Here is a 23,455-nt window from a genome sequence, read left to right on the forward strand (position 1 = left end):
CTACGTGACAAACACTTCCTACGCTTCCTACTCCCATACAACTTTGCTTTTCACCTGGGTCACTTCTCAGGTGTCACAAACAGCATCCAGGGAGCTAGAACTCACTAAACCCACAAGAATGACCCAAAAGCATACCCAAAGCTGGGGGCAGTGCAAGGAACAGACCTTGAGCACTGTGGTCCTGTCTCCTGCCCGCCAGGCCAGCACGTACTCGAGTCCTTGCAGCCTAACACCGTGTAGAAGGCAGCAGGAATATTTTTGAGCTGGCTGGGGGTATCTCTTAGCCAAAGTATCTCCAGACAATCCCCAGTAGAAGCCTGCTGTATTCTGTCATGCGCAGGTGAGCAGGGCAAACACAGCCAAGTTATTAAAGGACTACAACAAAAGCAAGACAGAAAAGGTTTCTCATCCCTTCTGCAGGGCTCCCACACCGAAGCAATGCGATACCTTAATATTTTCAGCATCCTGCAGCTATATTTTCTGTGTGCGTACGCAGCCCTGTGCTTTACATAAGCTAAAAGATTTTTTTTAATACTAGCATGAAAAAACACATCAGTCGGCGGGATTAACATGCTACTTGTCAAATACACTGCAGAGATGTTTAGGCCATTAGCTGCCAGGAGGTTTTCTCAGACAGAAAGGCAGAAAAGGAATTCAAACGTCTGGAAATAAATGGCAACTCATGCCAAACAGCGAGAACAAGTTAGGGAGAATAAATCTGCAAGCAACTCAGATACAAGTGATTTCAGAATAAAACTCGATAGAAGGAGACCCGTGTGGCTGGGATGAAAATCGGGAAGGAATTGTACCACAGATGGAAATAAGGTGGCATTTCTGAAATGAGTATAAACAAACAGACCGAGCATAGAGTGATAGAGGCTGAAAAGCTAAGGCACAAAATGAATTACAGCTAGCGGGGGACACAAAAGGCAATAAGAAAAGGTGTTAGAAATGCTGTCAATATTGGAGAAAGAGGAAGGGAAATGAAAGTCTTATTTAAACTAGAAAACGAGCAAACAAAAGCTCATCCAGAGAAGCCAGAAATGTTGTGCTCTTTTTGTCTGTCTTCACTTAAAATATAAAGAAAGAAAAATAAATAAAATAAAATATCCAAGATACTTAACACCATTAAAATGAACCAGTTAAATATGGGTGAAATGAGACAAAAACCACTTAAAGAATATTTGGATATTCAAAATGTGCTCAAATTTTTACAACCTGATGAATTTCTCCTTCAAGCGCTGGATGTAGTTTTTAAGCCACAAGGCAGGAGAAGCTTCAGTCCTGTCTTTAAAAAGGCAGGTTGGGACAGCCTAGGCATGTTCCTCCATGGCTGGGGAGACACCTGATCAGACAATCCCTTCTACAAGCACCAAAAGGAGAGTAAGGATGACAAAACAGCCATTTTGGATTGGCAAAAGTGATCTCAAATCTGATTGTTTTATTCTTTGGTGACAGGATCAGTGGTGTAACAGCTACAGCAGCTGTGGATGCGATGCATCCTGACTCCAGTGTCTCTAATGTCTCACAAGGAAAATAGGGTTCAGATGAAATACCCATACAGTGGGCAACTGGAAAATCCCTCACAGGGTAGCTAGCAGTACTTTTTCATCAGATTGGAAAGTCATGAAACACACAGGTCCTCAACTTCTCCCTGAGCAAAGAGGATATCAGCACCGCCAGCGTGCTGCTCGTCTTTGTGTCTGGAAGCAGGATGGGGTGAGCCTTGGGGAAAACAGGCAATTAATTCAAAATGGTGTTGCTAAATGGGAGAAGCCACCTCGTGGCTTTGGAACAGTTAAGATGAAATTCAGGAAAGAAAACCACCAAATGCTACCCCTAACCGTCATCGGGGGAAAAAAAAAGCACAGAGATGAACTATTCTCCATTTTCATCAATGGTAAGATGAAAAAAGTAACTGACAGGCAGATGGATGAGGTGCCCTTCTGAAGTTTGTCCCTCCTGAATTTCTGTGAAAATCATGTTCTAAACAACTTCAACTGGTAAACATGAAAGTAAGGACTGCTTTCTGTGAGCTTTCCTCTTTTCTGAGTTGTCCTTCATGCAAGTGGGCAATCTGCATGATGATTCATGCTTAAATGTAATATTCAGCTACCAGATGCCTTGAACAGGCAGAAGTTCCCATGAATACATTATTCTACAACTTTCAGTTCATCATTCAAGTTTTTTTCAGATCCCCAAATCCACAGGAGGACAATCTGCATTTTCCCTTTGCATTCACAACGCTTAGATTCTCGCTGCTTCCTGCTGCAGTGCTGTACACATTAACCTGTTTATACTCAGCTGATCCGTTCACTTCTATCTGCATTCATCTTGTGGCACAATTCCTTCCTGATATTCAGCTCAGCCACACTGGTCTCTTTCTAATGAGCCTTATTCTGAATTCACATACACTGGTCATACTTTTATAGTACTTTACCATATTTTTGTTTTGTACCAATCAGAGAAACTTCTCTTCCCTGCTGGTACCTTTCTGCCTTCAGTTTCTTCTAAGATTAGCAAGAAGAAATCTAAAAAAGGTTCTCTCACCAGCTTGGGCTTCCTTTGCAGCTTGCAGCACGCCATCCTTCTCTGCCATGCCTGCTGCTCCGGGCACACTGGAGGCCCCCAGCTCTGCTGTGCCTGAAGACGACCCTCGTTGAACCTCTTGGCGCTCTGTCTTCCTGTTAATGTTTCACTTCCAACAGCAGTCCTTTGGTCACCAATAAAATCGTTAAACTTTCATTTATTTTGGATCTTGAAGTCTCTGTTCATCTCCAAAATGTCCCAGGGAACCCACCTTCATGATTACAGCCCATAACCAAGGTTGCATGGCACCTCTCATGGATGTTCAGAGGCAATCGCTTTGCACTGTAATTACACCATCTCTCAATAAAGTGATGACTACCTGATGAGAACAGGGACTGGACCTGTGACTAGGCAGGACTTACAGCTGGCAATAAAACCAGACAGACTCGTGAGGCTGTACACCAGCTACAGAGCTGGCCCTAACTACGCACATCTGTTAGCAGTTAAGACTGAGAAGACCCAAGGTTTCATCACCTTTTGACACACTGGCTTCAATTTCTGGTTCTTCATGTGTCGCACAGGAATGCAGACATAACATGGACATGCCGTTCTCCCAGCCCCTTTACACTGTAGAGCTATGAGCCACCTAAAGGAGGATCAACTTTTTTTTTTTTTTCTGGCCTGCTTCTGTTGTTTATTCCTTTCTGCTTCCTCCCCATAACCTCCTCTAAACTGCTGTGACTTCCTTTCAGAAAGGATCTAAGGCATTTCCCTTGCAGGGGAAAGCCCCAGATATTTTCTGCAGATAAAGAATTTCACTGTGAGCCATTTCTCTGCATTAAGCAGTAATGTGGAGTCTCCATCACCACACATCATTGCCCCGGAGCCACCCGCATCCTTCTTCCCCTCCTCACTGCACTGAAATCCCAGTCCCACCTGCTTCATGGCTCCGTCTCTCTCCTCATTTCCTCAAAATACAAAATATAGTCAAGGCTACAAGCATATAGGCAGTTGCTACAGAATTCTGCTATTAACTGAACGAAGTCTGGCCCAGGGGAACAGGGAAAGAAGACTGAAAGGATGCACTAGAGAAACACTGAGAGACATCTGAACCTTACAGTGAAAGGACACGTGCAGCAGTAGCTACTTGCATGTGCAACAGTGAGTGGCCCAAGCTATCTGTGGATCAAATTCCAAAATGAAACAAGGAATAAAGTTCTACGGATGATGAATCATTTGACAGGGCAACAAGGGATGCATGGGTTGAGGTGAAAGGAAGAACAGCGCAGACATCTCATAAAAAAGGTGATGGTAAATTGTGAGCGAAAGGAGGATTGAAGCAAAACTTTAATTATGGCTACAAAAGAGCAGACTATTCATACCAGATATATTAAAGATAGATGGTAAGGAGGATTTAAATCCAGAATGTAGGATGTGTGGCCAGGATCCAGGGAGCATTAGTCATATTATGAGCACCATAGATAAGTACAAAGTAGAGGATGGCACAGCTAGCAGTATTAGACTCTGGGCAAACAGTGTGAAAAACAAGCAGAAAAGAAGAATGAGCACTGTAAGCCAGACAATGCAACAGAAAAGAGAAGATGGAAAGAGAATAGTTGCTGGGAAGAATAAAAAGGTTTTCTTGGTAATGCTTGTGACTTGTGTTAGAAGATTAGGGGGGTCGAAAATACATCTGGAAACAGCTTTTCAAAGGACTTTTTTATAAGACTGTCGTACCATGAAAAAAAATAGGATATTTCTCTTTATCTGGAGGGAATGCTCAAGCAAAACACAGAATATAGAGCTGATCAGATGAGCAGAAGAAGAGAAAAAGAAGAAGAGAAGAGCAGAAGAAAACTCAGCACAAAGTACAGCCACAAATGTAAACTACATTCTAGGCTCTTAGGATGGGAGCATCACAAAAATCATTGCAGGAATTAGACTCCAGAATTAAACTTGGAGTCCTTTGGAACAGAGCAGTGATTAACAATACGTAAATACCGTAAGCATTTAGTATACAGTAAGTATAAAGTAAGGAAAGCTACATATATTGCATAGAAAACAAGCAATAACGTAACTATTCAGGCTGTCAGTAAGGAGAGCCGGGGCTAAGCGACCTCTTGTATTCCTTTCCAACTATTTCGCCCCCAAGGCTCCAAGCTGTACTTGATGCCATGCGATAAGGTACAGTGTCCTGCCCCAGAGCAGACTGGTAGCACTGGTTTCAGCAGATTCAAGACGAAGAAAAATGGACATCGAGGTGCCCCAGGCAATCTGGGCCCAGGAGCACATGTCTGGTCCCTGGGATGTTTGTATCTTCTGTCCTTCCTGCTCAGCCTTCATGTCCCCTTCAGTGATTTAAAGAATGCAAGTCACTTCTTAGAGACAGCCCCTGATTAAAACATACCTAGTTTTACTGTTCACACAGGTATGTAAAGTCAGCAACAGAGAGTGTCCTCCGGGAAAATAAATAAATAAATAAATAAATAAATAATAATAATAATAATAATAATAATAATAATAATAATAATAATAATAATGTAAAAGGCAATATGAGCACAGCTTCTAACTCCCTACTCAGTGCTGTTCGACTCCTGAGGGTGTAAGTGCCAAACTCTGAATGTCTTTGTTATGCACTTAACAAAGAAGGTGTGCTAGTCTCTCACACACCCAACACCACAGAAGGAAGAAGAATGGCTGTGATGTGGCAGGACTTTGGAAAGGCACCTGAGGGCTGTTTGGTGAACATTTTCTCCCTGGTGGTGTCATAAGCAGGTTCTTACACAGTGCCATTCAGCAGCAGGTGTCAGGGCACTTCACTGAGCAGGTATCAGAGATGAGTAAAAGAGAGAAAAATTGTCCTGATGAAGGCAGTCTCTGCCGAAACCGCATGCATGCCAGCTCAGCAGTCTGTCCATCAAGCTGCCCTCCCTGCCTTCAGTGTTATCACAGGAAAGAAAAAGCAGATACTGATTTATTCTGCCACAGGCTCAGAGAGGGAAAACGGCTACTGAGGAAGATACTGCAGCTTGCAGCAGCTTCAGGTCTGGAGGAATGCTAAAGGACAGTCGCATCCAGTGTCTCAGTCGCCTCTGGGGTGCACTGCCCTCCTCTCTGCACTCGCTTCCAGCCTCTGGGATGGATACTGCCGTGGGCAGTTCCCGTTTCACACTGACCCCTCAGCTGGCCAGCAGCTCCTTCCTGGTGGCAAGTCCTACACCCACTCCCATCCAGCTCCGCTGTAAAAAGCTGCTTTTACTCACCGCTAGCAAGGGGCAGCTGGTAATGAGAAATGCTGGAGTCCTGCAAGCACTCAGTTCCTCGCAGCCCTCTCACAGGGATGCCCAGCACTGGGGGGCTGTCGGACAGCAGAGGAGGGTGCATGGCTGCTGGATGGGGTAGCAGGATGCCAGGATTCAGTTCTGACTCTGCTACTCATCAGGCACCATGAGCAAATCTTGCAGGTTTCCTAGCCTCAACCCCACTGGCCATAAAACGAGAGACAAGCAGAACTAATCTTCCATACATCTGGGGTGAACATTTTCATTTATTAATCTGGCTACAGAACTGGGAGAATCTCAGGGCAAGCATTAATTGCAGCCTTTCCTTTTTTATTTTTTTTTTCCATCCACAATAAACAGCCTGATTGTTTTTTCTTTGCAAGCTTCTCCGTGTCAGGAGAGGTAACGCACTGCACAATTGCAAATCTCTGCCATCACACAGAGGGTATTCTCACCATCAGGACAGCTGATTTTTTTGACTAAAGCTTAAGTTGGATTGTTGTTGTGTAACCAGTGTTTCATTAGGGCAAGCTGCCAGGGCACATGTAAATCCCCAAAATATCTCTGTCCTAATAAAAAAAAATGCCGATCTAATCCAGAGAGATCTCAGCTCTACAGCAGTGACCCCTCCCAGATGCAAGCACAGATATGATACGGCCCTCTCCATTCTAGGGACTGGCATTTCTACTGAGATTATAATCAGATCTTGCTGGACCAGCTCCCTCCATTGCCACACCAAGGGCCATGCAGGTCAGGGGCTTGTCCAAGATTCATTAACTCTGGTTCCCTGCATTCTCCTAATGAGCTGGCAGTGCCATCCTTTCTTTTCAGCCTCCTCCCGCAGTGACCACAGGGACCAGTTTGCTCAGATGGGGAGTGCTAGCAGCTCTCAGCAGCTCCATGGGCTATCCCTCTATCAGGTCCCTGACAGAGAAGCATAAAGCTAGACAATTAGAGACCCATTAAAAAAAAGTTGGGTCTTCACATATTCTGACAGTTTGTAGCCCAGTTTGTAGCCCTATCTGCATCTGACCAGAGCAAAACCCACCTGGCAGAGGTTTCACTAGTTCCACCATGTGCTCTCTCCTTAAACCTATTTCCATGGAGAAAGCAGCTGCCTGCAAATAGGGAGCAAAAGCAAGATGGAAATTGTACACACGGGCTGCAGGCAGCATCAGCATGAGCCAGCTGCAGCTACTGCCAGGTGATGGGAAAGATGTGCCTGTTCAGGTCAGGTAATGCACCCACTGCAGTCTCATCCCTGGAGCCTGACAAGGGACGGTGGTGTTTCCACCACAGCAGTGGTGCTGGGGACATGCTGGTACAGGCTGTCCACCTCCCCGACACCTTGTGTGCCTGTAGCTGATGCCTTTGCTGCTTAGTATTCAGCTTCAGATGTCTCCAAGTGCTTCTGCACAGCCCTTGGTAAACAGAGGAGACCACACTGGTACTTAGTGACACAGAAATCCATTAGTACCAACGTTTATTAGCTTTAATAAACCCATGCTGAAAAAAGCAGTCACCCTTTACGTGACCTTCGGCTATGCCTGGACTACACGATGAGACCTGGCCCTGCTGGCCCTGTGACACGCAGAGGGCCCCTCACGGGGTATGGATTCAATTGACTTCAGAAACCTTTGAGTGCTTGGCAACTTGCAAGAAGAGGTTTGTTGATAGAAATATTCACTATCGGAAGCAAAGTGTACATGGCACTTTTTCCCTGTCTCTCGTTCAGTTTTACATCTAACAATCAATCACCAAATAGACTCAACATGGAACGCCTTAGCATTGTATTCAGCTAGAAATATTTCTTTGCTGAATAAACTCAGATTAATATTCATTCTCCCCAAGATAAAGACACCTAGAAATAATTTGAGGCAATAGAACCAGTTTTCAGCATTCCTGCCACTTCCCATTGTTAACAAACAGACGATCTAATAACAGTAAAGTCAGAGGAATAATTCCTCTTTTATACTAGATCTGATTGACTAGACATGACAGATGGTGTTTTTATTACTTTCTGTCTTTATGCCATTCCAAAAGAGGTCTCGTCTAATGCAGCCCAGGCTGTGTTTTCAGTCTTAACCTCTCAGATAAGCAAACTCTGTTTCATCAGGTTAATGGATCCTTACTTGATTCAGGAAGGCAATTTTCCTTAAAGTTATTCTAATCAAGTGCTCAGAGCCCGAATTGTGCTGGCTGATTGACTGCCAGCAACAGTTAAATCTTTCAACTAAAGACCAGAGTTATTTTCAAAGAGGAAAAACAACTTATTATTATTATTACAGAACCAATTACAGGACCAATCCTGTATTCAGTGACTTCTCAAACACCAGTTTTTACTACAATCACAGAATTAAAGATAAAAGCCAAGTTAATACAGTTTCCCTCTCAGTTGTTTTATTAAATAACAGATGGAAAAGGAAAATTAGAGAGATAAATGGCCTGCTGTCTATTGATACCCCTCAATTAACTGCCCCTAAGGTAATAGCATCTGACCCTAATCAGCCTAGACTCCTTCAAAAAGAGGCTCACTGCAGCCTGTCCTCCTGCATCAGCCCCCAGACTGAGGGCTGTGAGGGCGAGTGACTTACCCAAGAGGCTAGAAGAAAAGACACACAACCATCCACCCTCTAAAAGAAAAGCCCTGAAGGAAAACACACACCTTGAGCTCCTTCAGGAGTGGATTTCCACCTCCAGACAATCTGACTTGCAGGAGCTTCAGCCAGCACGGCTGGAGGTGGCAGGCCAAGCAGGGAGCTACTTGACATGGGAAATTTTTCTTCGCCATTTTCTGAGCAGCTGAGTGTTGTCCTAGCAGCTCTGCTGAAGTTATTGATGCCTCAAATGAAATGATCGTTCTCAATGATTTTTATCTACCAGCCACCAGATTTTTAGGGTTTAGGGTTTAGTCAGGCAGAGGATTATGTTGTAATTTCAAGGCAGGCGTCTTTAAAATGATGATTACTCTGCAGGAACGATAAAAACGCTGGAGAATGCATTAACACTTTCCTTCCTCAGAAGGGCTTAAAAGGCAAGGAGAAGTTGTAATACAGTGGGAAATCTACAGATCTATATTCTCCCCCTTTCTATTACAGATCTGTCCTCCAGACATGGGTTGGTTGTGATCATAAGCATGCACCCATGCACAAATGCATATCAAAAGAGAAGGGAGAGAAAAAAAAAAAAAAAAAAACCAAAACAAACAAAAAAAAAACAGCAAGGACATTAGCATCCCCTGCCCAGGATTTGCAGTCAAGTACAGCAAGCACAAGCAGGAGGACAGCATGGCCGTAAGAAGCAGCAAGAGAGCCAGCAGCTCTCCCAGTGTTGGACTCATTGCCCTGCAGCTCTTCTGTGCCTCACACAAACCTGAGCCACAACCGCTGGCACCTGAGGAGCCTCCACCAAACCCAACCCCCAGCAGCCTCCCACCACCGTCACCCAGCTACAGCTTAGCTGGGTCCACGGGTGTATCTCACTAAATAATTATCCCACTGCTTGCTGAAGACCCAAACTTCATTAATTCATGCTCTTCCTCATCTCACTTGTTTCCATAGCTAGTTCTGCTACTCTGTAGACATTTTGTGTTTTTTTAAATGTCCTTAATATACAGGGGGTATGAAAGGTTTTATCCATGTCTTGAAGCTGGTTATTTATTTATTTAATTATTATTATTTTTAAGGCTTCTGGCTTCCTCTGGATTGGAAAGGGAACATGGTCAGCTCTTGGCTTCAATGCCAAAAGAGAAAGGCATGTTTGAATCAGAGGTCCCCAAATCCCAAACTGAAGTTGGTGAATGGCTGGGCTCAGCCTCAAGGATTAAAAGTTCCCAGGCTTTCTCAGATGATCTTCTAGTGTATCCTGTCACATGTGAAACACACATCACACACCAAGAGGCGGCCTTTTGAAGCAGCGTTCTCCTCAGATATAGCATGGAGTTGATTACGGATACCTTTGGGCTCAGAGCAAGCACCACTAGAAATTGTTCTGATGGGGATAAACACAAATGCGTAACTTAAAAAACGCTACAGTGTAGACAGCCTCCAGGAACGGCCCTGAAACTGTGCCCCGGTTAAACAAACCCAGAAGAAGGGGATTCCCAGAAGAAGGAAATCCCTCCCTGTTAACTGCTGCTGGGAAACAAGGCATCTGAGCAGCAGGAGGAAAAGATGAGCTTGACTTTTACTAAGTCTTATTTACTACATCTTTTTTTTTTCTTTTTTTTTTTTTCTTTTTTTTTTTTATGACCAGTGTACAATGCCCCTGAGCCTGATACAAAACCCCATAACTTGGGCCTGTGGACATAAGCAAGATTCACCGCGGTCCAGCTTCCAGCACCTGGGCACAGCCAATTCCAGCCGTCTTGGAGAGAACTGCAAAGAGGCTCTGCAGCTCTAGGATAAGCTGCCCCAGGAGGTTTCTCATTGCCTTTATTGAGTGTTGGGTCTGGTCTCACGCACAGGAGTGTCTGTGATCAATGAACCCACGATTCGCTAGTTCTGCCCAAGGGCTTATTCACAGTTAATCCAAACCAACTTGATTCATGAAACTGGCTGGAAATCTCATCAGAACAGGCTTTTCAGAGAGATTTTTGGCACTTTTGCTTCCAGCACTGGCTGAAAATAGAGCAGAAAGAGACTCCAGCCTCCTCTGAGTTATTTTGTCAGATCTGGAGATGAGTGATTAATTTACAATAAATAATAATAGCTTGTTCATTTGCTGCCTTTTGCTTTTTTTCTTTTTGCTTTTTTTTTTTCTTTTTTTACCCAACAAACAGTGCATTTTTTCCCCTTAGGTTTATTTGTTTTTCAAAACTGTACATCATGTAATTTCTGCAAACAGTTTCAGGTAGTTTGACAGCATTAGCAACATAAGCAGGCATGACGGGACAGATAGGTTACAACATACACTTCAGAGCCTGTCATCTGGATGAGCATACGTCTCAGGAACAGCTTCACAGTGCAGATTGGCACAACTCTTATTCTCGAGCACTTTCATGGGTATTTTGGACTATTGCCTCCAAGCAGCCCACTCCCACAAATATTCCTCATACGACGTCCATCTGCTGAAGCACTCCTCAGCCTGGGAATGTGGAAAGAACAGAACACAATCAAAGCACATTACTTACCGAAATACCTGCGGCAAGTCTCAAAGAAACGTCTTGGTGGAGTGTCCCTACATGGAGGGATTTCCATGATGGGAGTGGTAAAGCAGCCCAAGACAAAAAAATGAGCACTATAAACTGTTTAAACTTCAGAATGTGTCTGAGGTAAATGCAGGGAACAAGAATAAGGTTGTTTCTTCTTGTATCCACAGCAGCACTCCTATACCACGCTGACGTGCAGAGAACAAATGGCAAAACAGGCTCTTGGCCCCACAGTAACATTGTTCTGTTTGTTGTCCCTGGAGGCCTTCAATTAATCTTCATCTGTGGGTTTGGCCAGAGAAATGTACTGGTGAGCCTCCCCACTCTGCTTTCTGTATGCAAACTTAAAGTTTCCTGAGGATTCATTAACTCTTTAATTCATTCATTTTCTTTAGAGGGGTCTTTTGTATGTGCTGTATGGCTCGCTGCCTTTGTAAGAGTGGAGTTATTGATGGCTTCTCTTTCCTACTTGCATGTGCTCCAGAGCAGGGATCCTGTAGAAATGGGTGGTCCTTCAGGGAGGACAGCCAGTTAAAAGCAGAATTGTGTTGGAGCTATCCTTGGCAGACCTGGTCTCTCTGAGCACTACAGCGTCCTCCTTTTTTTACAGTTCCCTGCTGGAGAATCAAAAGCACCAAAAGCTGGCTGCATCAAGCCAACGTACCAAAGGTGATCAGTGATCAGAATTGGTGCCGTATGCTTCCAAGAGTTCAGATTCAGCTTAATTCCTAAAATCAGATTCAGCTTAATTCCTAAAATCAGATTTATGCTTTGGTGAAAGGCAAGGAGGAGGGAGACTTGCTGTACTGACTGCTCTCTGAGAAGCTGGTCCTCCTGTGCGTACCAAACACTTCAGAGGCTGTTAAGACTCCACTTTCTGTGCATACAAGAATCACTTTGCCACTGAAGTGCAGCTTGCATTGCAATAGGAGCAAGCCAGGCAGGTGGGGATGTATTCCCAAGGCAAAATAACCTGGGTTCTTTAATTACCCAAGCAAGAAAAGAGGATTTCACTTTCTCCAGACTTGCCTTCATAATCCACTGTAAAACTGAAATTTGCTGCTCAAGAGTTGGTACGCTGCAGAAGGACAGAGCCTGACCCAGCTGGCCACCCAGCCAGGCACAGCTCTGCCCCCTACCTGCAGCCCTTGAGCATCCCAAAAGCTCCAGCATCTCCCCCCCAGTTCAGGCCCAGGGCTCCAGAGGTGACAGCTATTTCAGCCCCGATGCTCAGGCTGCTAAACCACCTGCGGTATGTTAGTTATTATATAAGGCTGATTGACAAACAGCGTACTATCACTTGAGAGGAGATAAACCAGACGTTCAAGCTGCTTGTGGCAGAGCAACTCAGAAGATATGATAAGGTGCCATTGGGTCCCTCAAGATTAAGAGCCTGGCTCTCCTCTCACCTGTTTTGGTGAGAAGCAGAAGGAGCTGTGTTGTCTGTAGGGCTGAACCTAAAGGGTTTGACTGGAAGAATCTCCTCCTTGGGTGTTGGCAGGACTGCAGCAAAGGGAAGACATCTGGGCCCCCACACCTCGGTGTCCCCAGGGAGCACCGTCTCATTTCCATGCTGCTGGAGCATTTTGCTCTGCTCTTGGCAGGGAATCCCAAACTTCTGGGGTCTTCTGCATATCTGCACAGGGCCAAGCGTGCTCCAGCTATGTGAGCTGCCCTTCAGAGCCTATTAACTAGCATCAAAGCCACACGCACGGGGTTGTGGACATGCAACCCTCCTTGGGGATAGCAGAGTGAGAAGGTGAGGTACGTGAGGGCAGGAGTTACACACTGATGGCTGTCGGGTCACCAAAGAGAGGAAGGAAGGGAAGCGATACGATACAAGGGGTGCTCAATTTGCCATAAAAATGATAGCTTGAAATATAAAAAGCTTAATAAAATATTCATTTGCCTCGGAGTTCATGCAGAGGAAGAAATCTATAAAGGTAAACATGCCCCAAGCAAAGAGCATCCCAGAAATGCTGAGGCAGTTCTTGTGTCCAGTGCCCCCAGCACATTAACACGTCAGGGCAGTGAAAACAGGGCCGGACAACACTTCAGTTTATAAAAAGGTCAAGGCTATTTTCAGCCAGCTGCACTTGGCATGCAGAGCATGCTAGCTTATCACTTCTCTCTGCCCCTAATGCTCCATCCCTATGGGATTTTGGAACTGCTGATCTGACCACAGTCAGGAAAAATAAATATATCTGTATTTTTGGAAAGAGCTCTGTAAGAAACTTGCAGTATGCACGTCCAGAGTAAACAGGAGACAGGAGAAAAGTTGGCTGTAGTGGTTGCCACACAGAAATAAACCCTGGGGAAGAATCACAGAGGGCAACCGAGGAAGGAAAAAATAACTGAGGCTGAAGAGAGGAGATCTGGCTGAGACACTGAAGTGCGATGAGTGATGCTGAGGACACTGCCTCCTGCAAAGTCTGGCAGCACCGCTACCAGATACTCTCACATTTCTCTGTCGTACTCCAGTGCTGCGCACAGTCAGGGAGACGAGCAGGAAACAGCTCATCCAGCCACACTCTGTGCTGCTGAAACAATGGGGATTCAGCGGGGAAAGCTGCAGCCCAGGCACAGGCACCTTCCCCTAGCCCCTCACTTCGCCGGGGGGAGATGGATTGTTACTCACAAAACCAGAACATTTCGGTCGCAAAATGAACTCAGGGAGTCAACAGCTGCTGGAGCAAACAGCCTATTTCATGAGAATTTAGCAGGGGAATAATTTAATGGAGCTCAGATAAAAGGCAGTCACCTGGAACTCAGATTTAGAAGAAATTGCTTTTTTTCTGAATTACTGGTTTAGAGGTTAAATAAGGAATATTCATCTGCACTTTTTTCGCACACTTCCCCTGATCACTGCACTAATGAACTCCAAACCATCCAGGGAAATGATTTCAGTCCCTCCTCCCACCTCTCAAGGAACAAGTTCTTTATTAAAAACTAATGATTGATTCCCTTTCTCAAGATCAGCAACTGCAAGTTTGGGGGCAAATTCAGCCCTGGAACAAACAGGAGCAATTCCCTCTGCGCTGATTAGGAGTTCATCCTTCGCTAAAACAATCCCAAAGGCTTCTTAAATTAACCGTCTTGATTAAGGATGGGTTTAAGCTTTAATTGGGTAATTGCTGAGGTCTGTTATCATTGGTTAGAGCAGAGATTTCCTCTGCTGTATCTGGGCCAGACAGTGGTGCTTCCTTTGCACCTTGGTTCGACCCTCCTCAGGCTGAGGCATCATATATCATCAAAGCACAGCTGAGTATGTACACATCCAGACTTTTTAATGTGCCAGCCTCAGAGGAGGCATCGTCCTGTTCAGTGGCAGTCATGCTTCAGCACCAAGCTGACGTTGTGGCATGGCATACAGGGCTGCAGAAAGGCAAGAGGAGGCTCTAGGACATGGATCCACAGATACAGCCGTGAGACTCCCCTGATTTCAGTGAATTGCCACCAAGAGACAGTTCTGCGTGCTAGGGACACAGAGCTGGAGTAAAGGCTGGTTAAAAACTAATATGGTCTGCAAGGATGAATAGATTTTCTCTGGTGCTAAGGCACTGGGTGGCTCATACCCTTGCATCTCACATTATTAAAGTAGCTACAAGACCAAGTACGAGGGGAGACTGGGCTGGTGGTAAATCTCAAGAACGCACATTTTCTTAAAGGCCTTTATAGGGATTTGGAGCCAATTGCCAGTGAATGAGCAGTTAATGTCTCTGCTTGTAGTCAGGACTGTAAAACATGTGGATGCACATCTCTGTTCATTTGGTGTTGCACTATCAAATAATTTCTAGGTGCTTTATGAGGCTTCTTACTGTGATTACCTGACTCAGTCCAAAGACAGAACTGCCAGTGTTTAAAACTAGAAGCTAGGAAAAACTCTTTCTGGGGTTAATTTTATGTCCATTGGTGACCTCTTTGCCTCCTCTTAGCATTCCAGAGATAAACTCCCTGACTTTACAGCTCTGCAAAGAGCCTTTCTAATTGAATCAAGCAGATTTAGATTATATTGACTGATTTTTTAAGCAGGAAGTAGATATTTGCTTAGACCGGTGAAAACTGTGGGCTTGCAGGGGAAAGGAATTGAGAAGATTGTCTCCAGGTAAGAAAAGAGAGATTAAAGTTTCAAAATTATTCAGACATGCCATTTCAAAGCTCTTAGTTGAGTTATAGTTTAAAAAAAAAAAAAATCTCCAAGCCCATACTAAAAGGTCACAACTGAAATAAAACATCAAAAACATTTTGACTGACTCAAGACATGTCTTTTAGTATTTCAAAATGCAGGCAGCTTGTTCTGCTGCAGGACAGGAAGATTTTCTAAATCTCAGACATTCCGGTGAGGTAGAAACATGCACCTCTGAGCCTCTAAGACCATTACATTCCCAAGTCTTCTAAAGTCGGAGAAAATTGCAATGTCAGTGCTCTTTCTTGCCTCGTCTCCACCTTGCTGATGGTGCACTGGCATGGACAAAGCACACGCATTGAGGCAGGCTGTTACCAGTGAGCGATAGCACAGGTTTGCATGGCCCCAGCTGCCTCTTCAGTAGCCATGGCTCATTTACCAGCCAGAGGCCGAGCTCTGGGTCTGTGTTTGCTGTTAGGGAAGGGCAGAGCAAGAAGGACAGCTGCTTGCACAGGGTAGGGGAGACCTGCCGCCTGCACGAAGCAGATCTGCCCCACATATTGACCTCCATCCAGCCCTGCCCTCCTGGGGCAGGCACTCAGAGGTAGCTCAGCTGTGTGCTGGCTGCCAGAGAAAACATTTCCACCTAGGGTGAGGCCACCACTGAAACTGAAGCTACAAGGAGTCAAAAACTGCCTCATGTGACACCATGACTGTCAGACGCTGTGGATCCAGATGCACTGAAATGGTGAATAAGGCTGACTCAGTCTAGCTCGAAAGCAACCATGTCAGGGCAGAGCCGCAGCTTACAGTGGCTAAATCCCGCTCCACAGCCATGCTGTTGGAGCACTCGGTCCCTCGCTCGGTGTGGAGATGTGCCAGATGCTGGGTCAGCCCCGTTCATGCAGAACAGATGACGTTGGCCATGCCAAGGAAAGCTGTGGCTGCTTTGCAGAACTATGAAAGATGGGTTGGGTAGTTGCCTGAGGCAGTTGATATTGATGTGCAAGCCAGGAAAAGGGCAGCAGGTCTGCCCAAATGGCAGGACGGCCAAACACAGCCTAGAGAGCACAGCGAGCAGTTCCTCTTCTCCAGCAGAGGCTGGACAGATGGCCTGGAGAGCAGCAGGTCTGCAGCACTAGTCACAAAGTGCTTTCTTAGTCAAAAGAGTCACTGACGGCAAGAGGCTCCCTGCCTGCTTCCAGACCAAGCAAAGAGTTTTGGGACCACAGGCTTGGACTGTGCAGCTGTATCTGGCCAGTGGAAGCAGGCCACGCACGTGGTAGCTCCTGCTCTACTGTATTTTTGGCCCATGCCCCATCCTGGCAGGCAACCAGGATGAAGGTAATTTGACATGCGATGAACCAAGGCAAGACAGAAACAAAGCCAAAACCAAGACAAAGGGTCGGCTCACAGAGACTGCCAGAGCTGACCACGTGCCTCAAAAAAAAGGAGAGGATATGAAAGATCACTGTTAGCTCTGGGATTTTCCTGAAATAGATGTTCTTTGGCTTCAGGGCACACAACAGAAGTTCACGTCATTGAAACTTCTGTTTCCAGCGTGCACTTGGAGAGTGCTTGTCCATGAAGGCACTCCAGAACCATTGTGATGGGCCACAGTCAGCCGATTTGTGTGGGTTTGCCTCTGTTCTTCAACGTGTGGAAGGCCACACAGATCCACAGACCCTCCATCCCTGCTCCTTCCCATCAGCTGAGGAATTCTCCATGCCCATTCCAGCCATGACAGAGGTAATCAGCACTGGATTTCCCCCGGTATCAAAATACAATTGCACTGCCATCCAGCAGCTCTCCAGCAGCCCACCTCAAATGAGCTACTGATTCCACTTGAGTCCCTAAGGAGAAAGCAAGAAGGTATCAGAGCCAGCCCCATCCATCAGCATCTGCAGAGAAGAAGACTAGAGAGTCCCCGGAGACACACCTCTCTAGGACAAAGCAAGCCATGCTCCTGTACCCATCCTACCATTGCTAAGTGAGCCAAATTGACTAAGCAACTTAGGAAGGTGCAGCCTGCTCCTATCTATGGCAATGGGTTGTTCTGCGAACTGCAGCAGGCCTGAGAAACCAGGACATGTCTCAGCCCATCCCCACTGGCTGCAGAGGAGGTTTTCCCTGCCTAGGGTCTGAACTTACACTACTAACAACTGTTAAAGAGAAATCTGCCAGACTGGCAAAACATGCAATACTTGACATACAAATTGTCTGAGACATTGAGACATCATTGTACAGCCATCTCTTGACATACTGGCATGGCCCTTCAGGCCAAGGACCAGTCAACCTCAAATTGCTTATTCTCAAATAGTTACTCAAAAAAAAAAAAAAAAAAAAAAAAAAAAAAAAAAAAAAAAAAAAAGAAAGGAAGAAAGACCAGAGGTGGAAAGGCTAAATATAATGTAATGCATCACATTGCCTTCAGTTATACTGCACCATCTCCCTCCTTTTGCTAGAAAATTGCCATAGCAGCATTTTGCAAACAACTTTCATGAGAGCTTACAAAGCAGCAGTCAGACAGGAAGGTGGATTGAAAGATTACAGAAGGGAAAACACAGGACAGTGGTTCCTATTGGAGATGGGTCACCTCAGGGCCGCAGCTCCCAGCATTTCCCACCAGCCAGGCACACAGAACCGCTGTCCCATCAGGTGGGAGCAACACACTGCACGTAGCATTCAGACCGATTCACGGGTGGTCTGGTTTTGGAAGGGGACCATTCAGCCATTCGAGGAGCAGAAAGGATCATTAATATCTCTTTAGCTGTTCTGCTGAATGGGCTCTCCTGGGAGCCATCAGGAACTGCACTCCTGACACAAGTAAAGTGGTGGTCCCCAGATCAACCACAAGCATAAAACCAAACTGTTCTTTCCAAAAGAGGCACACAGGGCATCCTGTGACTGACCTGGGCTCCTTTGGCCTCACCTAGAAAACAGGAAAACCAAAAGCTCCACCTTTGAAAGCTATTTAAGTGTGAACTGCTACCACATTGGGAACAGAGTCATCTGGAGCAACAAGCTTTACTGTGCCACCAGCGCTCTTGGAAGTGCAGCACAGCAAGATCTTGGTGATTTCTTTCAACTTTTTAAAGCAGAACTGTCAAGAAAAAGGGGTTTTGGTACTACTTAACCCAGAGCTTACCGGAGTTGCTCTTCTCTCTGCACTGTATGTTTGTTGCTGTATTACAGAAAGGTTACTCCACATACCCAGCAGCCTCACACTACAGAAATTCTTCCCCACCTTTCTCTCTCTCCCCTCCCCAAATCCCCAGCACACACCCATATAGAAAACACCCTGCCACACTTCAAACACCACCCCAGTCAAGCCTTTCTTTTTCGGCTGCCTGACTGCCAGCCCCAGCATAGGGGGGCTGCCCATTTGTAGAACTCAGCACTCCAATCCACTGACCTTTAACACATTGTATGGGATTGCCTGTTTCTTAACACAATCACCTATTTTAAGTAATTTTCTAGAAGTTCAGTTCATTCTTCTGCTTGCCTAAGGAGATATAAAAATTTACACCTATTGTAAAAGCATGAATAAAAGCTGATTGCAGAAAGTAAAGACAATAATGTGCTCATAATACTAACTAGCTCACTTGCACTGCCTTTCTGTTTAAAGGAAGATTTGTCTTATCATCAACAGGGTGTTGATTTAGATTGCTGCTAAAATTACCCCTGTAAAAGGAGACCCACTTTTATTGCATTAGTATAGAGAACAGTTATGTACAGTCTTGACTTTTATGCCTGTTGCCAGTGGTGATCAGTCTATTAATTATTAAGCCAAACAGGTTCTGCAGCAAGAGATGACATATTTAATGCACTTGGGATACTTTTTGAAGAGGTTAACATTTACAAAATAAATAAGAAAAAAATCAACAAACCCTTTTTAGAGTAGAAATGAGCTAAGCTGATAACAGAATCAGGTAGAGAAAGCAAAGTGTTTGAGACAGCAAAGCAAGGAGGGCAATGCTTCAGTACATAAAAGACTCACATTTAGTTTCCAGCTCCTTACAGACTTCTGGTGTAACTGGAGCTAGTCTTTCAGGCTTGGCAGCTGATTTCTGTACTGATAGAGTGCAATTTGACCAAATATAGCAGTGAGAGAAAGAACTACACTCTCTACTCAGATGCAGTCACCTTCAATGGTAGCCACATCCATTTTGATTCCTCTTTACACAGCTCTCTCATGACCTGATACTTGAGCTGCAGGTCAGTTTCCTTCAGTAGCCATCTTGCCCACCCCATGCTCACGTATTTGTAATCTCAGTTCTTTAATGGGTCACTAACAGCAAAGAAGTAGCTCGTGTGGATGCACAGAAGGAAGAAGTTTCTGTGTATTCTGCACGTGGTTTGTTATGTAAACAGTACCAGAAAGGGGGCAGGAAGAAAACATTTGATGTTAATGAGCAAATACCTGCTTGGATTTCCCAGTGTCCAGGTGTCATCACTTTTTGATAAGCAGAGAACATTAAGACTGGAAATGTATCTAGAGTTATTCCTCTTCTGGTTTCAGCACACTCAGTATTGATTCAACTTTTGCTCAGTGCTCAGACTGCTAAGCATGAGAGCAAACTTGCACCAGCCATTAGGCAACGCTGTGACTTTGGGACTGTTAATCTGACTCAGCTAAGAGTGGCTGGGCTGCTGGTTTTTCAGCCCCACAAAGCTCACAAGCAGCTCAGCTCCAGCTCCCCACCAGCATTATACCGTGTAGTCAGCAAGGGGTGTGTGTTGGCAGTGGCACTATATTTTTCAGGGCACCCTGAAAAACACCAATTGGAATGGCTTTTATGAATCCTTTACAGAAAGCACATTTATCTGAAGAGCATTTCATCAGTTAGAAGTGAATGCACCAGTTGGGAGAGCTTTGGAGAACACTCAGGATCCAGTTCTTGTCATTAGAGCTTTGTTATGAGGTTTGTATAGACTGCTCCCCAGTAGGGTGATGTACCCACTTAGGAGCATTTGACCGACAGATATTGCTGCTGGTGTAGGCTGGGTGGGAAAGCCACGTGCTTCAAATGGGCATCGCAGGCTTCAGACTGCTGTTAAGGACCAACTACATCTGCTCTGAGAGAAAAACATTTACTAGAACATTAAAAAAAAAAAAGTCATGCAGATTTAATGACTGATCATACAGATGTCTAAGACAGCTTCTCCACCAAAGTAAAAGAACCAGCAATGGACATACAATATGAAAGAGAGAAAATCCTATAATTCAGCCTATTTCAGGGCATGAGAAATAGCATGCAATAGGAAAATTAGGTTGTTTAAGTATCAAAGCAGTACCTTGATTTCCATTCTCAGCTGTGTCTCATCATCCTTTCATGATCTTGGGTAAATTACTTGACCTCTCATAGCTCCTCAGCTTTGAAACAAAGAAGATTCTCCTGTCTTGATTACTTGGCTTTTAAACAACTTCAGTAAGTATGTCTTTGTGGAGGTTTTGTACAGCACCTAACATTTTCTCTCTGTGGCTGTTTTGGGGTAGGAAGCTGCATCCTTTATTTGCTATTGTAAACACAATTAATAATCACCAGAAATTTTGCACTCCATCTATAGTTCGAGAGGGGTGTTCTTATTCCCAGGCCACAGACAGAAATGATCAGGACAGAATGAATTTCTTAAGCCTTCATCAGGAGGACTTCAGATGGGACATTGGCTGTCTGGGGGTTAAAGGTTTTCAGCACTCCTTTGAAGGCACTGGCGTTGCCTGTGGAGTCTTCAGTCCAAACAAAAGAGCAAAGACACTCCAGGTCTTTTGGGACCAAAAGCAAAAGAAATCTTCCTTTGAATTGAGGAAATCTTTAGAGAAGGGACTTCAGACCTCCAGTAATAAAGGAAATAAAAAGCATCTGCACTGACAGCTCCAGTTAGGAGTAAAGAAGCACAAAGAGCTTTGAAAAACAACCAGCCTTTCATCTTCAATAGCAAGCTCAACAGCTCTGCACCAGCTGCTCTGTAAACAGCATAGCAAGGGAAAGCAAATCATTGGCACCAAATGCATTAAACATGGCAATGTCTTCAGATGACATATTTTGTAAACTTCCTCCTTACAAGTTATGCTATTTCTTAAATCTAAAGGATTACCTGCTGTATAGCAGTGGAGTCATTCTTCCAAGCACCTGGGCAGGTTCATTACCCATGTTTTTTACCGAGTTCCCCACAAGGCAGGCAGTTTGGTTAAGAGAGGATCAAATGGGATGACAGGTGACTTGGGTTCATCTTCTGTCTCTGCTTTACATTTTCTGAGGGCCAGCAAATCACTTAATCTTTGGGCCAAGTTTTCACCTGGAAAAGAACAATCTTTTGCAATTCTTTATTGACTCTATCCGTACGAACTTTTCAGGAGACAGGCAGACACTGCTTGGCAAACTCAAACCTCCTGATAACAGAGTGACTTTTCTTAGCTCTGGACCACATAGGAATTAACCCAGAGCACCCACAAACATGTATATCACAGGCTGAACTAGCTCTGAAGTCCTAAACAACAACTAAGTGAAACTACAGCCTAGATTTGTTGAGGTTTAATTTAATCGAATCCTCTCATGTGAGCAATGAAACACTACAAGCAAGGGTTAAAAGCACTGACAATCTTCCTACAGTATTCTGGGCACAGAAGCAGTTAAACACACTTAGCATCTATGTACATGAGCGGGGAGAGATTACATCCTCTGAGTGGCTTTGCTGTGATCTGTTAACACTGAAGTGACATTTTCTTTAATTTCAAACTCTGTTTCTATTATGAAAACTATGTTAGAAACGAAGGACAAGTGGAGTAATGAGCAACTGTCACTTCTTATGCCTGTGGCAAAGCACGACCAAACACCCACTTTTCCATTTTCTCCTCACGTAGAAGTCTGTTGGGATTCTTGTCACTTAAACTTCCTAAACTTCATTTCAGTAACAGCAGAATAACCATGCCAGGTATTTCCAGAGTACCCCAAGGTTTAACAACATCATGATATACATACTATGTTTGTACCACTTAAAAAACACTACAGGCTTTTTGAATAGCTGCCTGCCTTTGTGTGGAAGCAGCTGAAGAATATTCCTGCAACCAATTTCCTCAGGTTCACTCTGCTGAGGGTAACTCAGAGTAAAAACCACTGGTGGAACAGATCCTGCTGGACACTTGACACCCACTTCTGCTAAGCCCTAAAAAGCCCTGTTCCAAAAGTCACAGACCCCTTCTGACCTGGCACACAACAGTGTCATGAAGGCACTACTTAGTGGGGAGGTTTGGAGCTCACATCTGCCTAGTGGCCTTTGCCAAGCTGTCAGCCAAAGATTTCCTTAGCATTAGGCAGCCCATGCATTTCTGGGGTATCAGCTGCTGTTAGACAGATGCTCTCCCCTCCATCAGGCATGGATAGGGCAGCTCCCGAGAAGTCACCTGAGAAGAGCACAGATGTCTGACAGCGCTAAAATAGGCATTTTAATTTGTTCTCCCCACTTTGACCCATGAAATAGCATACGGGCCCCTGCTCTCCTCTTTCATTCACTGCAAAGCAGCCGCAGGGTTTCAGGAGACATTTGGGGACTGCACTTGTAATAACCCTGAACACACATCCAGCTGGTATCTGCACACTCGCTAACCATTCCAGCATGGAGAACAGCAACACTACATCCCGCTTGTCCTCAGGGCTGCAGCTCATGCCTTCAGAGCAGCTACCACTGGTGGCTCAATCCCTTGGACTGCAGAGGGACTCTGCTGGCAAGTCCTTTAGCAGCTCAGCTGCTCTTAAATACCTGCTAGGCAGGAGCAGGCTTTGCTCTCACTCAGTGCAGCCTTAAAAATCTTAACTTTTTCCCTCAAAGATGCTTCATGAAGCAAGTACAGCCAGGGAAAAGGCTGATGTTTTACATGTCTTGCCGTGGTGGGTCCTTATGGCTCAATGGGATTCCTTTAACCAGAGGCATGACACCATCATATGGGGACCACAGACTGGCTGGTACAAAGCTAAGCTTGTTGCTTAGGACCTGGTTGGATCTGCCATTATGTTTTAAGGGAATAGCACAAAATGGTGTCATCATGTGGACAAGCAGAGTTTAACGGCAAAGGAAAGGACCCTTGTGCTTTAGTCTCCAAACCAACTGCCTTCCACTCTCTGGAAACAGCAGCTTGCCAGGCACAGACAGCCATAATTACAGATATCTTTCCTCACCTCATTTTTCACCTCACTCCTTCCCCTTTGTGGATCAGTGTTATTATAAAAAGGGGAAACTGCGGCACGGACCAAAGTGGCAACTTGTCCAAGGCTCAGGGCATCACAGGCAGTCAGGAGGCTGCATCAACTGCTGGCCCATGAGCAGCATCTCTTTCCCTACAGCAGCCTCAAAAAAAAACAAGCTCTGTGG

This window comes from Netta rufina, assembly GCF_964035555.1.
Source record: "Netta rufina genome assembly, chromosome: 6".
Lineage (NCBI taxonomy): Eukaryota > Metazoa > Chordata > Aves > Anseriformes > Anatidae > Netta > Netta rufina.